General features: G+C 46.7%; 2 protein-coding genes across 3 annotated transcripts in view; both read left to right on the top strand.

Annotated features, from left to right (window-relative positions):
- The window catches only part of LOC139110338 (acetylcholinesterase 2), a 132804-nt gene that overhangs the window by 77252 nt on the left and 41495 nt on the right, over window positions 1-14057 (top strand). The window lies entirely within an intron of this gene.
- The window catches only part of LOC139110336 (protein muscleblind), a 350852-nt gene continuing 344631 nt past the window's right edge, over window positions 7837-14057 (top strand). Inside the window, exon 1 of one of the 2 annotated variants that reach the window (XM_070670021.1) lies at window positions 7837-7941. The gene's annotated coding sequence lies outside the window, so the exon portion shown is untranslated. Of the gene's footprint in view, window positions 7942-12799; window positions 13664-14057 lie in introns of those variants that run through there. The other variant, XM_070670020.1, reaches the window with a different exon arrangement.

Here is a 14057-nt window from a genome sequence, read left to right as displayed (position 1 = left end):
AGTAATTACATTTTTATGTTGTTCCGACACGGGCCGGTACGTGACTGCAGCGGGATCAATTTGTCCCGGTGGCCCCGGCGCCCGTGTTCGCAATAGCAAATGCTATTTGTCGGCGGGATAACGCCCGTCCAGCCAGCCGAAGAACGAGGAACTCGGGCAACGAAATGCGATTCCACGATGGCGAACGTGTGCGAGGGCTCCTCTCGCGTTATTCCCTCCGTTTCTACGTAATTATCGCCCATGGACGACGCGACTTTCGTTCGGTCGAACCTCGGGATATATCCTTTCTCCCGGAGAGTCAATACTCGAGCCGCGCGAACTGACGATCAAAAGCGACACACAGCTAATTCTATTTACGCTTCTTCAATTCGACGCGGTTTCTTAAAAATGATAAAGCAAAACGTTACTTAAATACTTTCCGCGGGTCGCTTACTAATTTCGGGCTCGGTCCGAAGTTCTTAAAAAGTGAACGTCTCAGAAGCGCACGGTGCCGAACGGACACCCACCGATCAGATTAATTCGTTCCGTAGAGTTAAGATAACTTTATATAGTTTGAACGACTGGAAAAAAATTGAAGACGGGGATTCTCATTTATATTCAAGTTTCCACGTGCGACGATTCCACGTCACATATTACACACAATTTTTTTTAACCCCCCCCTGCCTCCCTCCCGTATATTTTCGCAAGCGATTCGTCACGTTGAAATTTCCCGTGACTCGTGGCCTACTTAAAGAATCGCGAATCCTTGAGAGAAAAGAGGTTGAACGGAGAAAGGCGATGGGAGCGGCGTGAAGCGGAAAAAGAAAGAGAACGACCTTTCGAAGTAGGCGACGGGGGTGCGCGTTTCGCAAAGTTCGGCGTTGTGGATTTGCCGTCAAAATTATTAGATCCAAGTTTTACGAGCACGCGCGATAGAGCATCATCAGCCGGGTTTTCGCAACGGACCCCCTCCCCGATTAGACGAGATTGCTTATTTCGCGGCGGTCAGACGCTCTCCGGGTCGATCGTGTAAAGTATACCCTGATTAATCGATTGCCGCCGTCGTAATCCCAAGACCGGCTTGTAAGTGGATCGTTTGTAATCCCAAGAAAGTCGAGTGCATCAGCGGAATGATTTAGTGCACGAGTATTCGGGCGCGATCGGCAGCTTAGGCCTGTACTTATAGCGTTGCCTCGCATTAAAAAGCGTTTTTTCTAAGCGGGACACTCGGAACAAAATGTCGCAACGTGGACACTCAGCGTTTTAATTATAAATATTGCGTGTTAAATAAAAGGAGCTGTCCCTAAAAGCCGGCGTGCACGAGATTTAACTGTTTCCAAAGTGTTTCAGGTTCGGTTTAAACCGGGCTAAGCCCGGCTAATTAGTAAATACAGATTCGAAAGACCCTCGGGAGTTATCGGCGATCTGTTGATCCACTTTGGTGACGATTTAAATTCTTTTCTAATTAGGGAAACATGGGTACGTTGCGTGGCGACGTTCATTAATAAGCGCGACGTTAAAAGGAAGCGCGACTGCTGATGAAGACAAACGACGCAGCGTCGTTAATTACTCTCGACTACCGGGCACTAATAATTAGAATTAATACTTTTACTAATAATTTCACAATTCTCAATAATTCAAAATACTTTGATTTTTCTTTTAGTAATCTTAATTTCGGTTTCTAAAATTATAAAAAGCATTTTAATATTTTTCTTTTCTTTTTTTAAATGATGTATCTTTTTTGGAAAATATTATAGTCTCGAAATATATAAATTGTATGTAAAACGTTGTAATATTGTACTTGCATCTTAGCACGAATGTCATGACACAATTATTCGCCGCTATATTTTCAATACGAAGTAATCCGATCGAATAATATTCAGCGCGTGAAATATAAAAGATCTAGAGTAAATCAGAATGCGCGATGGGGAGCGTATTCACCACCGCAATGGTATTTACGAACAGAATCTGGAACACGCAGCAATTAATGGCCATGTTTGTGTCTACGAAAAAAGTTACCGGGACCTATTGACCAACTCTCGGCATTAATTCAGTTACATCGGATAAATTCCCTGGCAGTCAATTATTATACGAATGCTCATAATTATGCAACCCAACGCTCGTAACCGAATAAAAAGTTGTACGAAATACAATACGAAAAGTCGGTAAATAAAAATTTACCGTTTAAATTTTCGGTTTAAATAAAAATATAATCTGTAACTGCACGATTACATTTTTTTTATATATTAAACTATAAAGTAATTGTTATTGCAATTTGTTAAAAAACTTAATATTTTTATAAAGCAATTTTCAGTAAAGAAATATCAATTTAATTTTATGCGTCTCTGAAAATTAGCCTTCCCAATAAAAAGTATAACAAATACCTGCCGAAGAATAAATAGAACAAGAAAGAATAAAGAACGAAGATATCACGAAGGGGAGGAATTTCGAAAAAAAAAATGATATACCGAGTGATATATTCCTCGCCCGCCGATCGCCAGATTATTAGCAGAATCGACCGACGCGATTGCGACTCCGCGATAATAACGAATCGCGCTCTCGTTTTTATCACTCACAATAAATTCGAAGAGATTGCCGTGTATACAAGGCGGAGTGTGTCGAGTCTCCCACGAGACCTTCTCGGCGGCGCGATCACGCGTGGCGTAACGAGCAATTTTATCGCTATGAGAGGGATTATGAGGACGGAGTCTTCTCGCGGAGATTAGGCGAGCGGGCAGAGGAAAGCGGAGCGGGCTAAGGAGCAGGGAAACGCGTTTCCGCGAGGGTGGCTGAGAGCGGCTGCGCGATATGGGCTCGAAGTCGAAGTTTACGGGCCCCGTGGAGCGATGCCCCGAGTAATCCACGAAAGTCAAGCTAGCGCGACGGGCCCCTCCGCCCGTAGCTTGTTATCTTATTGTATTGTTAGCGCGGCACACGATGCGGCCGTCTTGGAGCAGGTTTCCTCCTCGCTTCCCCCTCATCCGCCGCTGCTCCTTTGTACGGAGCCTCGTCCTGCCTCGTCATCGGTATTTCTCTCCCCTTCTATCTTTCCTCCAGCATCTTGCACCGGGCAACCCTCTTCACTCTGCCGCGCTCTTTTTAGCCGCCGAACTTGCCTGTAAATCGTCCACGAGATGCGACCATCGCGCGACTCCTCGTCTCTGCCCGGCGAAATATCGTGGAATTTTATCATCGCGCTGTTTCGTCGCCGTCCACGAAGGGCCGTGCGCCGGTACAAAGCCGCGGCATTTCGGTAAGCAGCGTATATCAGGCGACGTGATTTACATAATCGTATCGCTCGCTTGGAGAATATACCGTCGGGCGGATGTATATATTTATTAATCAATTACGTCTTCGCGTGCTACGGTGGGAGTCTGGTCAAATATGTCGACGATAAAAAACGATAAGCTAGGAAAAATGAACGAATTAGGATTCCCGGCTCTTTTTTTCTTGGTACTATTGCTGCCGGGGAAACGTCGGTTCTTTGCATCAGAAATCAATAACGTGGATATAGCCGGATAAGAAAATTATGCGCAATATTATAGCGGACCTCCTAAAGGACTGTGATTGCTTCCGCGGAATATCTTATTTTCGCAACAAACGAACGCTGGGCGCATTTAATATAACAGAGAATATAATAAAAAAAAGAAAATAAAAAAAAATAAAAATAAAATAAAATTCCCTGAGCAACATAGAGCGATAAAGAAAGCACGTGTGCGCACGTGGAACGAGAGAGACGGACATGTGCTGGCGGAACGAGAGAAGGTGAGCCGTCTTCATTATGCTAATGCCGTGCAACTATAGCTTGACCATGGCCAAAAATAGATGTAGATATCGTGGGATGCTGAGTCGAGCCCCGAGGGGGTTTTTACACTCTCGTCCGGCTCCTCTCTATTTCGCGCGATGCGTTACGCTTGTTCCACAGTTCGGGCTACGTCCCGACGGAATGAAACGACGCCGAGGGTGTAGATCGAATCGCTATTTCCCTATTCGTACTTTACATCGTCGAAAATCTCTATTTTGTTTTATTTCTCTCTTTCTCCCCATCTCTCTTTTCTGTCTGAACGTCGCCGAGGAAATATTTTATTTTCGCTAGGCGCTAAGTACGTTTGCCCGAAGAGTCTCGGCGAGACGAATATCGACACTTTGGATACATTCGCGAATTCCGCGAATTAAATCATTAATTAAATAAATAAATATATACGTATGCGAATAATGAACGTAAAGGTATTGAATATGGACGTCACAATGTGTTATGTCTTGCGGTACGAGGCAATGCACATATTGAAGCGGCGATGAGACATCCACCGCGTCGTACAAATGAGATGTAAACCGATTCTTAAACAGATTCTTATGTATCACGTCCTTTTTCCCGTGGTCGCGTATCTGTGTCGCCACTCACACCACTGCGCCTTGCATGTTTAGGTTATGCGTTCTAGAGCGAAGACGTTACGTTATCTCAAGTACCGTATATACATCGGCATGTAATGAGTTACTAATACGTATCACAATGTGCATTGCCGCGCGTCGCATGCATTATGCAAATCTTCCATTTACATGAAACGGAAAATACGTCGGTCGGCAAGAAACATTGATACCAGAATGCTCCTTCAGCCAATAAAAGAAAAATCGCACGAGTTTTCGTCTATCTGTTCTCGTGAAGGTATATATACGTTTGCCGTGTCGAATTTTTCCGCTTACATTACGTCAAGAATTTTCATTTCGTTAAATTTTACTTTAGAATGAAAGAAATAAGAGATAAAAATTTTCCGCAGCAAATAAGGTTCTAAGAACGATGAAAATTAACGATAAATTTTGGGTGTGACGTCTGCATGGAAATGTTTTCATGTATTTTCCTTATTTCGCTGAACTAACATCGGTAATCGAATACGTCTTAATTAATTTGGCGTTTGAACACTCACCGGTTTAATTAAGCGAAAGCGGAGACGCGGGTGGTGGCAGTTAATGTAACCTAGTAGATACGACTGTCGTACTTCCTCAAAGCGGGTGGAATCGGGTCAACGTAGTATAATCCTGCCACGTGGCGTCACAATAGAGTGTGCATTTTAAAATTGCTGCCCCGTTCAATTTTCCAACGCAAACAACGGCGTCCGTGACACGTGACCACACGCGACATCATGTAACGCAAGAAGATCTGTGCCTGTTTAACGAGTAATGGTGTAAATACAATTGACAAATCCATACGCGGAAAAGAAAATATAATTACTTTTAGACCTAACCATAATTTTATGATATTGCTAATAATAAATGTGATTGCGTAATATCGGAGTGAGTCGAGGACCCTTACTTGTTGCAACTAAATAGTTCGCGATCCGTACATTTCGACGTTCCAGCAGCAAGTGCTTCGGTTTTCTTTCCGTGGATTTATCGATCAGCTGATCGATGCTTCCGTATTTTTCAATATCGAGAGCGCGGACCATGGAGAGAAGCCTATTTTCTTTTAGCAGATTTATCGATGAACCATCATCGGCGCTTCCGCATTCCTGTGCTTTCCACTGGCGCTCTAATCGCGATGGCCGGCGCGGTCTAGTTATTAACACACCTCATTTAATTTCTTACAATTGACTAAATTATAAATATATCATAATTATTGTCAGAAATTATACCATTGTCTCAGCGATTTTTGCAGACGTAGCATTGCTTTTCGCGGCTGCGTTTCCTCCGACTTTGTCCTCCATCTTAGAATGAATACGTTTTGCGCTTAAAACGATCTTCACGATACTCTACGAAGTACAAAATAGTAAAATATTCTACTCGATCGCGGCGCCTTCCAGCATCGAGAGCGCGGACCATGAAGAGACCCCCACTTTCTTTCCGCGGATTTATCGATCAGCTGATCGATGCTTCCGCATTTTGCAGTATCGAGAGCGCGGACCATGGAGAGATGCCTAAATTAATTCCGCGGATTTATCGATCACGTGATCAATTTTTCCGCATTCTTCAAGAGCGCGGACCATGAAGAGAGGCCTGCCCAATAAGTTTTTCCGTTAACTCGTAAAAAGTGATTATGCGGTAGGCGTATTTTGACTGATTTTGACGTTATTAAAAGCGCAACGGACATGCTCAATGCATCGGCACAAAGCTACAAGTATGCTGTTTCGTTTCAGACCTTGCGGAACGTTTCCGCGACCGCCGGATCGCGTCCACATCCAATTTCCTCGCTCGCGTATTTCCATGCCGACACCGTAAACCACGGAAAAATATAAAAACTAAGCTTTTCTCGGAAGACTTTCAATAGTGCCGCAGTGGAAAAATGTACGCTGAAACGGGCCCGTGTCTCCGATCAATCGTATTCACCCGCTATCGGCTTACATCGCGAAAATAAGAAGCTTTATTCGCGACCTCTCGGGACACCAGCGCTCGCGAAGCGCACGAAGCACGACCGATGTTGTATGATTTTATAAAATACGACGATATTCAGAGGCCCGAGAGTGACCGCTGGTCTGTTTCTCGAACGGAGCGACTCGTGAAAACAACGGTTAACCACCTCTTTGACTTTTTAGCACGTTGACAGCTCGGGTTTCTAACGGTCGCCAAGCGAGATGTCTAGCAACGGAAGAAAGATTTACTCCGCGAGTGAAGATTATTTAGCTCATTCTCAGAAATCTGTCACTTTCGACGGGCCGTAAGTAATTTATGATCGTTCAAAGATCGTCAGAAAGGAGATTAGTATTTTTTCTCTCATAAAAACATGCTCGGTCTCTGTCTTTCGCAAGACGAGCGCTTGCGTTCATCATTTTTTTTTCGGCCGAGATGGCCGTTATGCTCCGATTCCGAGAATTCATTTGCACAAACTATGTCTATACTCGCAAGACGCGAAACCAATCGCACGATCGACAGATCCAATCAGCGATTGAGATTATCGCTCGTCTCGCTTTTTTACACGGTTGTCCTTTTCTTAAAAAGCGACATCTCCCACTACTCTAGTCATACTTCATGACCTGTCGTTACATTTCGGAGCAGTTAACGGTCACTTCAGTCTGGTTGCGGAGCTCCGGGCGTGAGGACGTGTTACCAATCGCTCCGCAACAGCGCGTTTCTTCGGTCGCGAATAGGGAGTATCGACATCGCTTTCCGTATCGGATACGGACGATTACCTTCCGCACTGCTTTTTTCTTCGTCGCATCGTTCAGCGCGTTGAAAAAAAGACTGGAAAATATTCGCGGACGGACCCACGTAATAGAGGACGAAGCGTTCGGCCTGAAGGGGGCGCGCGTCTGACATTTTCAACCTGCTTCGCTCGCCGTCCGCTTGCAACTTCCTGGCGTTCGACCATCTTGCCGATAATGAGATCGCGAGACTACCGATGGCGCACCGGTCGCGGCTAAGTTTCTTTGCGAAAAGTGAATCTCGGACTTAGTGAAAGACAGCCACGGGTGAAACAATTCGGCACGAAATACTCGTTCGACGTATCGCGGCTCGCCTCGCTCGCCGCTTGAGTTACGCTCCCGGCGTCGTATATTTCGCCAGCGGGAGTTGGTCGCCGATGTTAAAGCGACAACGACCTCGCTCTCAACACCGTCTTCGTGAACATCGCAGCTACTGTCCCGAGGTTGGAAACTACGCGAGTGAAAATCCGTCGGGCATAAGCAGTGCCGTGAACATTGAGAACATCGAAATAGACTCGTACAACGGGGATCGTCCGTCGCGTTTCTATAGTTTAAATCGTAAAAAATCGCCGCGGTAATCCACCGTAATCTTTTCGGTCGTTCGTTTCTTGAGTGTTAGTGATAGTGTATATAAATATATATTAAAAAAAAAATCAGTGATACAGTGAAGTGAAGTGAAGTGCAGCACGTCAGGATAATCCGGATATCTACCACGGAAGGACGCAAGGACTGAAGGACGGAAGGAAGGAAGGAAGGAAGGAAGGACGACTCGAAGGCACGAAACAAGCGAACAGACAAAGGGGCGAAGGAAAATTGCATTCGACAGACAAATGTAAGTAAAACAACACGCCGGCCGCCGTCGGCAAGTTTTCTCGTTCGCGTGTATCGCTTACGCTTATCGGGAGAGAAGTAATTTCTTAACGGAATCATAAAATAATGATACAGTCTAATTCACCGCCTTCTTTCATTCTCGTTCGGGGCGCGACAATTGGGGGACAGTTGATATCGAATAATAATCGTATCTCGGCGATAATATCGTTAAGTACGTCGGGCGGTAAAGTGCGAATACCTATTCGGATAGCGTTGAAACGTCATAAGCGTTTGTGTCCGCACAATGCGGCAAACTCTCGAAGTCGAGTAACGGAACCCCGCGGGATAAGAAACCTCCCAGCCGGCTGTGACTACCGGGAGGAAACGAAAAGAAGCGTAACGCGGCGAGTCAGCGGTTTTTGTTAAAAATTTATTCGGTACAGCTTCGTGAAAAATATCACCTCGCACCCCTCGTTGTTCCGTGTCACACCTCGGTTACCGCGCGGCTCTTACGTTTCTTTCTTCCTTTCCCCTTTCCCCCTTCAGTTCCCTCCTATCTCGCGTACGTCGGCCACCTTCCACGTATCTATCTTCGCCCTTTATACCTCGTCTTTCTCGCCTTTATGCGCCCGTACGTGTCTTTGATTCGCATACGGCACGCGCGAGTCCGCTATTCATTTTTCAAGCGTTACGACGCGATCCGGCGTTTGGTATGCCAAACAATTCCCGCACTTGCGATTATGCCGCGCGAGCTGATATCCGTAATTATTTTAAGGTGCGCCAACGTGTGTCCGGCGGCGATACGTAATAAATTGCGCGGTATATATATATATAAAAAATAATAATAATTTATAAATTGACAAACGAATTTCCGAGATTTTAATCACCTGCGATCGATGCTAAATAAAATATTTCTACAAACGCAGACTTTCAAGGGTCAGAGAAAAATTTATCTTGATTAGATTATTAATGTAATAATAAAATAAAAAATTAATTACGGAGGCGAAACGAAAAATTCCTTTTTACGTAGACAGGTATATACTCCTCTTCGGCGTGTAAGTAGATTTCAAAAATGTAAAGTGCATTTATCTCCACCTAAAAGTAGAAGTAGACGTAGCCTGGCTTATCACAGACTACCGACGCAGGAATGGCGCGCTTCCGTTTCCGCTGAGGTATCGAAACTCACTCGAGAAAGAATTTCGAACCGGAGATACCGCGTGCGTAACGCGAAAGCAAATCGACGTACCTGCGATTAGAATGTCGAGCTATCGAAGTGACTGTCGAGCACAAACACCGTGAAGAATTGATTATTGATGTTACAATCAAGGCGACACTTTACAAGTTAAAAAAAAAATTTAAAGTAAACATCGGAAGTTTGTAACTTTCTTTTATTTTTTTTTTTTTTTTCTTTTTCTTGCGACAATTATTCGTAATTTTTTTACGACCGTGATCGCCGGCGCGTTAATTGAAAGCCGTTTATTTTCGATTCGTTGCATCTTCAAGTTGTTTATTGCGCTTCGCGCGAGATTAATAGATTGAGCCGTTCAAAGTTGCCTCCTTTTTCTCTCGTTCCATCTCTATTCGCTAATTATTTATTTTCTACCAATTTTTTGTTGTCCGCTTTTCTTTACTGAATTACCACAAAGAAATTCGTGTTGATAGCGATTTAATCGCTCCGCATTAAAATAAGTGAAGCGCTCGATTTTAAGAGTTCAGCCTTCGCGATTCTCGATGTGCCGATTGCATTTAATAAATAAATATATTTGAGTAAATTGACGGGAAATTTGCGCGAGCACGTATGTATTTGAAATTATTTGTTAAGACGAGATTGTTGCACAAAGTTAGGTTCGTATTTGCATAGAAAACTTTGCCGACACTCGGCGCGTTAATACTTAAGTAGTTCTATGAATTTTCATGAGTTGAAAATATTCATGATGTCATTTATTTTATAATAATATGTGCAGCGGGGGCATAATGTATATTCAAAGAAATTCTCGCGAATAAATCAAACGAAAAAGGAAGCAAAACTAGTCGAGTTTGCGAAAAGAGCGCGGTATCTAAATTTATAACCGCGAAGGTCGCTTTGCGGCAGATACGCGAATTACTTCGGCGTTCCGGATTTGAATATTAAAATATAATAATTTTTTTCTTTTTTTAATTCTATTTTCCCGCATCGGGTAATTTAAATTAATTAGAAGAAATCATGCGCTCGCTATTTTTTAATAGATCTCGATTACAAATTACGAAAAAAAATAGAATTATGCGACTCACCAATCTGCATGAAACTTCAGCGGAGTTGAAGAATTCTGCCGGTGACTGTAACATAAAATAAAATATATTAATGTAGACACGTGAATATTAAAATTAACGTAAAGGAAAATTTTATTTTTACAAAGATTTTCTATGGCAAAAAATTTTATATTTACCTAAAAGTTGCTCCGCTGATGCATGATGCCCGTCCCGGGCTTGTTCCTCCTCTCAGATGGGACGTGTCGAGTCATCTTTTCGCGCACTGGACACTCGCGAACGCGCCCGATAAATTGCTGTCACAAAAATTAATTAATTCGCGCGATAGTCCACGGCACTCCCGTTACAAAATTTTTATATAAAAGAATCACGCCCGAATACTTTGCGGAACTACCGAAGCGACCGACGAACCGGCTGCGGTTCGTATTTGTATAGTTTCGGCGTGCGACACTTTTCGGCGGAGTGTTCGTAAGTTGATCTGAAACAAATAAATGAGACAAAATTAAATTGTAGAGATTTTAATAAAGAATTATTTCTGAATAATTAAAAGTAGAAAAAAAAAAGATTATACGCGCCTCTAATTTTTTAACTAAATACCGCAATATTAAAGGTGCTGCGTTACAAGTTACGCAGTTGTGCACGCTTCACGTTTTTTTTTTTTCTACTTATTTTTTAAATAAAATAGGAATAAATTGCAACGCGTTTATTTTCGCATTTGTCTTTTATAATTTCAAGTTTTGCTTCTTCTAACTTTAAATATTCATTTTTAAAAGCGACGAAAAAAATATTGAGCGGTTCTAGAGGGAAGAAAAAAATAGTACATTGCTTCATATTGCGTAAAGTTCGAGTTATCAGGGCAGTTAAGCTCTCGAGATTTTTTTTCGCGAATTTAGGCTGTTCTGCTGAATCAGAAACTTCGGAAGACATTAGATTACGAGCAGTACGCGTGAATACACGCAAGCCGGGATTAGGTACGAATGAAGGTCTGAACAGGGCCGATGCGATGTTGCGTAAATTCGCTTCGTCCCGCTCTCCTCGTCGTGCGAAAACACGGTTCGCAGTTCACGCGCAAAAACAGTCGGGATCGCGAGATGTAGCCGATCGAAATTCAACAGAGCGGCTGGCAACGAATCTTTCGGTCATTCTCGCGCGGGTACGAAAAATACGCGATGGTCCTGTGTTTCGTCGCGCTAGGGAATCTTTCCCGTTGCTCGCCGCGCGCTGAAGGGCCATTGGCGCTGATATAAAGAATTTTCCTCGGATCTCGTTCGATTCTCCCCGCCTCACGCGTTCTCCGTCTCCCTTTCGGCACTCGGGCTTTATCGCTCCCGTTCTTTCGTCTGTCTCGCTCTCTCTCTTCGTTTCTCCCTTTCTCTCTCTCTCTCTTTTTCTCTCTCTCTCCTTTGCATACTCCTCCTCGCGCGCGCGGCGAAACAAGATTATTCCGACATGCAGAACGCGTGCGGCAGGTTCTCCTTCACCATGTTGGTGCCCGGCGGAAGGAAAGAGATCGCGAGACGCCAGAAGGAGTGAGACGGCGCGCGGAGGACCCCCTCCACCCGCGTACGGCGTGATAGTCAGCAGGCGATACGCGACCAAATCCAACCTAACCCCGCTGCCGGTTCTCCAGCGAAGCGGGTGAGCGAGCGAGCGCGCACGTAGACAGGCTGGGTCGTCGGGCTGTGGGAGCGAGACGAGGACGGAGTTACGGTCATATGGGGAACGATACGACCACATAAAGGGGAGACGCGGGCATGCGCGCGACGGCGGTTTATCGAGCTTCAGAGAGGGGCGGTCGGCGGCCTCATCGTCGCCACCACCGCCGCGACGTCGACGGCGATGGTGGCGTGGCGTCACGCGAGCGAGCGAGAGGCCACGAGTGGCAGGGAGGAAGAGAGAAATATGTCGCGGGAGGACGGCGGCGTTACGAAGCAAAACGAGCGCGAGGATGCGCGATAGCTGCGGAGGACGGAGACAGGGAAAGCGGAGCTATCCGGTGAACGCGAGCGAGACGGTCGAACTCCGGGGTGGTGAAAGAGAGAGGTGGCGGCGCGATAAAGGAGAGAAGCATGCCGTAGCGGGTGGATGGGGAAGCGAGCGCGACGGCGGGACTGGAATGTGGTGGGACGAGATAGAGCGAGTGCGAAGGTAACGCGGGGATCGTTCGCGGAAGAGAGACGCGCGGCGATATCGCGCGCGGGAGCGAGACGAACGGCGAGCTGGTGGCTCAACGCGCGGGCGGGTCGCGGCAAAGGGGGAGGATAGGGGAACACGAACGGAGGGGAAAATCCGCTGGAATCAAGAGGGGGGGGAGAGAGGGGCGCTGCCGTCGGGCAGTTGCTGTCGCGCCAGGCCCCCGCTAGCGGCTAGCAAGCAAGCAGTCGCAATCCCGTCGCCTAACCAGCATTGCTCGCCTTACTTCTTCACCCTCTCTCAAAAAATCGCATCGAAGGCTTCCGTCAGCTGCATAATATACACCCGTTTCCGCTCAAACGCCGGTCCGCACCAACGACGTCGTTGTGTCCGCCGTCGCCCCTGACGTACGTCGCCATTGCCGTAGCCACCGCCGCCACCACCGCCGCCGCCGCCGCCGCCGCCGCCGCCGCTGCTGCTGCTGCTGCTGCTGCCGTTGCCGCCGCCGCCGCCGCAGTTGCTGTCGCCGTCGTCGTCGCCGTCACTGCTACTATTACCGTCGTCGTCATCGTCGCGACACGTAGTACGTCGTCGTCGTCGTTGCCGTGCTGCTGCAACGTTCGCCCAGGTCGCGTGTGCTTCGTAGTCACCTCGGTAGCTCGCATTGACGTTTGACATTTCCGGATCGTCAGCGACATCAGAAACACATCGCGCGTGCGGGTTAGAGAAAGCGCGGAGAAGGAAGAGGCGCGAGAGAGAAAGGAACGGCGTGGGAAGCGCAGAAGGAAAGAGCAAGTGAGAGAAAGCGGCAGCGGCTCCGAGGGAACGAAAAAAGTAAAAAAAAAAAACTACGCGGAGATCGGGGAAAGCTGATTATGAGTTGGAACATTGGTGCAGTGGCGGGTCAGTTAAGCGCACACGAGCCGGCTAACGTGTGAGGAGAACAAGAGAGAGAGGAGAGCGAGAGCGAGAGCGGTCGTTTTTTTTTCCCATTCGCGATAACTCGCACGGATACCGTACGACCGTCGTCCGTGCGCGATTCGTCGCGTCTCCGCGAGGCCACATCGTGAATACTACAATAAAGTGAGAGCCGGGAATACTTTTTTTCGTAGCAGTGGTGTTCAACGTCGGATCGCAGCGGCCGCGGGATACACAGCCGCGAGTGTCCGACGGCAGTTTTTTTTTCTCCGTCTTGTGAAAATATTGGTGATCGAGTCGTCGGCCGAGATTTCGTTGGCGCAGAAAAGTCTACCACCGAGAAGCGACGACGAAAAGAAAAAAAGAGCGTCGTCGTCTGCGATTGTTTGACGATCGCGAGGCAGACATTGAGGCGAGATCGCGTTCCTCGCGTGTTTCGGAACAAGGTAAATGCACAAACCAGAAGTTTCCCTATTCGCGGTCTGCCACCTACCCGGGGCACACTTATCGTGCGTGTGCGTGGTCCTCTTCGCGCGCGTCTTGCGCGTACACGAAGCGAGGCGACGTGGGTGTGACGCGCCCGTAGCCGCGGCCCCGTGAATGCGAACCGATCCGCGGGGCTGATTGAGTAAGATCTTCCGACGGCCGACGTTTTCCGCGTGGGCACCATCGCGTATGTATAAGTGGTACGCGTGTACGTTTCTGCGTGTAATATCCGCGCGCGATACCGCGCGGGCTCTTTTCTCGATACTCTTACGTGGTACTCGTGCACACACGCACGCACTCGTAAAATGACGTCACCCGGCTCGAGAACGACGCATCTCTACGCCGCGACTGTGT

This window comes from Cardiocondyla obscurior, linkage group LG20 (genome assembly GCF_019399895.1).
Source record: "Cardiocondyla obscurior isolate alpha-2009 linkage group LG20, Cobs3.1, whole genome shotgun sequence".
NCBI lineage: Eukaryota > Metazoa > Arthropoda > Insecta > Hymenoptera > Formicidae > Cardiocondyla > Cardiocondyla obscurior.
This window is presented reverse-complemented; position numbering and strand designations above follow the sequence as displayed.